This window comes from Apium graveolens, chromosome 7, assembly GCF_009905375.1.
Source record: "Apium graveolens cultivar Ventura chromosome 7, ASM990537v1, whole genome shotgun sequence".
NCBI lineage: Eukaryota > Viridiplantae > Streptophyta > Magnoliopsida > Apiales > Apiaceae > Apium > Apium graveolens.
This window is the reverse complement of record NC_133653.1, coordinates 170826925-170830293: the sequence shown is the minus strand read 5'-3', so window position 1 is coordinate 170830293 and position 3369 is coordinate 170826925.

The window sequence follows — 3369 nt, the reverse complement described above, 5'->3', positions numbered from 1 at the left end:
ATGGGATCAATCCATGACGTCCCCAAGCCTACGGGAGCCACAAGCTTAACATCTATGCTTCGTGTCTTCAAAACACGGAAGTACACACTTCCTGAACTTTCTTCAATCTCAGATGAAGCAAACTTTGATAGCGCATCTGCTTTAGCATTTTCTTCCCTTGGAATGTGTTCAACATGGCATTCATTAAATTGGGTCATCACAGCCCTTACTAGGCGAACATACTTAGCCATCGTATCATCCCTTGCCTCAAATTCTCCCTTTACCTGGGATATGATCAGCTTCGAGTCTCCACGGACCTTTAAGTTTTTGACTCTAAGTGTCCGAGCTAGACCAAGGCCAGCAATCAGGGCTTCATACTCTGCCTCATTGTTTGTTGTTGGGAAGTCTAGCTTCATGGCATACTCAATTAAGAATCCATCAGGGCTTTGCAAAACCAACCCTGCTCCACTGGAATTTGTTTTTGATGCTCCATCAAAATAGAGAACCCAATATTCTTTCTCCTTGTCCCCATTGTCGACTCCCTTGTCTTGAGGTATGGTATCTTCCTGCCCCCCGACTTCTTGGTTGGGTATGGTACATTCCACCAGGAAGTCAGCTAGTGCCTGGGCTTTTATGGCCGTACGTGGCTTATACTTGAGATCGAACTCTCCCAACTCTATTGCCCACTTAATCAGTCTCCCACTTGCCTTGGGACTGTGAATGATATTTCTCAGTGGCTGATTTGTTAGCACTTCAATTTGGTGAGCTTGAAAATAAGGACGCAGCTTTCTTGAAGCCATTACCAAGGCTAAAGCGAATTTCTCAATGGCTGAATAATTCAACTCAGCACCATGCAAAATTTTGCTGACATAGTATACGGGTTTCTGGACTTTCAGTTCCTCCTTAACCAACACGGCGCTCAAGGCGCTCTCTGAAACAGCCAAGTACAAAAATAAAACTTCATTCAGAACTGGCTTGGCCCACAACGGGGCCTGGCCCATATACTTCTTTAACTCTTCAAATGCCTTCTGATTTTCCTCATTCCATACAAAGTCTTTGATGTTCTTCAGTGACTTGAAAAATGACAAGCATTTGTCTCCTGACTTGGAGATGAATCGTCCTAACGCAGCAACCCTTCCTGTGAGCTTCTGAACATCCTTGACAGTTTTGGGGGGTTCCATGTCCAGGATCGCCTTTATTTTATCGGGATTTGCCTCAATTCCCCTCTTCGAGACCATCAATCCCAAGAACTTTCCAGATCCTACGCCGAAAGCACACTTCGTCGGGTTCAACATCATCTTGTGGTACCTCAGGACCTCAAAAGCTTCCCTTAAATGGGCTATATGATCAGTCTTTACTAGACTCTTGACTAACATGTCATCAACATAGACTTCCATAGTCTTACCAATAAGATCCTTAAAAATTCTATTCACCAACCTTTGATAGGTGGCTCCTGCATTCTTGAGACCAAACGCCATAACAAGATAACAATAAACACCAAAGTCAGTGATAAATGATACCTTTGGAATGTCATCCTTATGCATTTTGATCTGGTTGTATCCGCTAAACCCATCCATGAAACTCAGCATCTCATGTCCAGCGGTAGCATCAATCAAAGTATCAATTCTAGGCAGCGGAAAACAGTCTTTGGGGCATGCATCATTCAGATCGGTGAAGTCTATACACATCCTCCACTTTCCATTAGCCTTCTTCACCATTACAGGGTTTGCTAACCACTCCGGAAATTGAATCTCCTCAATGAAACCAGCCTCTAAGAGCTTTTCCACTTCCTGCTTTATAGCCTCTTGTCTTTCCGGGGCAAAATTTCTTTTCTTTTGTTTCACTGTCTTCCGGCTTGGATCCACGTTTAGCTTGTGAGTAATTAACTCCGGGTCTATGCCTGGCATATCAGCTGCTGACCATGCAAACACATCACTATTTTCTTGTAAAAATTTTACTAACTTCCCTCTAAGGGGCTCCTCTAATGTGGCTCCAATGAAAGTCATCCTCTCAGGATTCTTGGGATCTAAAGGAACCGAAACCAATTCTTCTGCTGGCCTTCCTCTATTCTCATCATTTTCTCGAACATCCATATCTTCAATAGGAAGAACCTGCCCCCCGACTCCATCTGCCCTCAAAGAGGCCACATAACAGCTTCTAGCCATTTTTTGATCTCCTTTCTCTTCTCCAATCCCGTTTCGGGTGGGAAACTTCATGACTGAATGGTAGGAAGAGGGGACTGCCTTGAAGGCATGTATCCCTGTTCTCCCCATGATAGCATTATAAGTTGAACTAGCCTTTACTACCACAAAATCCAGCATCTGCGTTGCTTGCCTTGGCTCCGTACCTATGGTGGTTGGCAATTTAATTATCCCTTCCACAGGACATTCTACTCCAGCAAATCCATATATCGGCATGTCGGTTGGTGTCAACTGGGAGTCGTTATACCCCATCCTTAGAAAGGTGTCGTGGAGCAAGATATCCACAGAAGCACCATTATCCACAAGGACCCTCTTAACCGGGCTATTTCCTATTATCGGCGTTATGACCAGCGGGTCGTCATGGGGAAACTTCACACCCTCAAGGTCGGAATCATCAAAAGCCAATGTTACTTCTGTCCTGGCCCTCTTCGGGGCTTCTCCAACAATATGCATAACCTCTCTAGTATATGCCTTTCTGGAATTTTTGGACAATCCAGCAGCAGTTGGACCTCCAAAGATCGTGTTTATCACAGGCCCTCGAGGTCTCGGCCCTCCATAAATGGTGTTTATAACTGGTCCTCTAGGTTGGGGATTCCGCCCCTGATCATCTTGGTCCCTCCTACGATCTTCAAAGTTTTTCCTTCCATTACTATTTCTGTCTCCTCCATCTCCAGTATACTTGTTCAATCTTCCTTTTCGAATCAAAAACTCAATTTCATCTTTCAACTGCCTACACTCATCGGTATCATGGCCAACATCTTTGTGAAACCTGCAATACTTGCCCTTATCTAGCTTGGCGGGATCAGCCTTCAAGGGCTTAGGCCAGCGAATATCTCTGTCTTTCTCAATCTCCATCAAAATCTGACTTCTGGGAGCATTCAGCTTAGCGTATTCAGTGAACTTTTGCCCAGGTCCTCCCTTCTTGGGGGTTGAATCAGGGTTTTGTTCAGTTCTAGGATATTTATCCTTAGCGATATACTCCAAATCAGTTTTTCGTTTCTTGCCTCCAGTGGGCTCATTACTTACTACGGTCTTCCTCATACTTTCTTTAACCTTGATATACTTCCCTGCCCTCTCTTGGAGCTGCAACATGCTCTCAGGGGGTCGTTTGGCCAAAGACATCTTGAAAAACTCATCCCTAGTTCCTTGTTGCAGTGCTATCATGGCTACCTTATCATCAAGGTCTGGG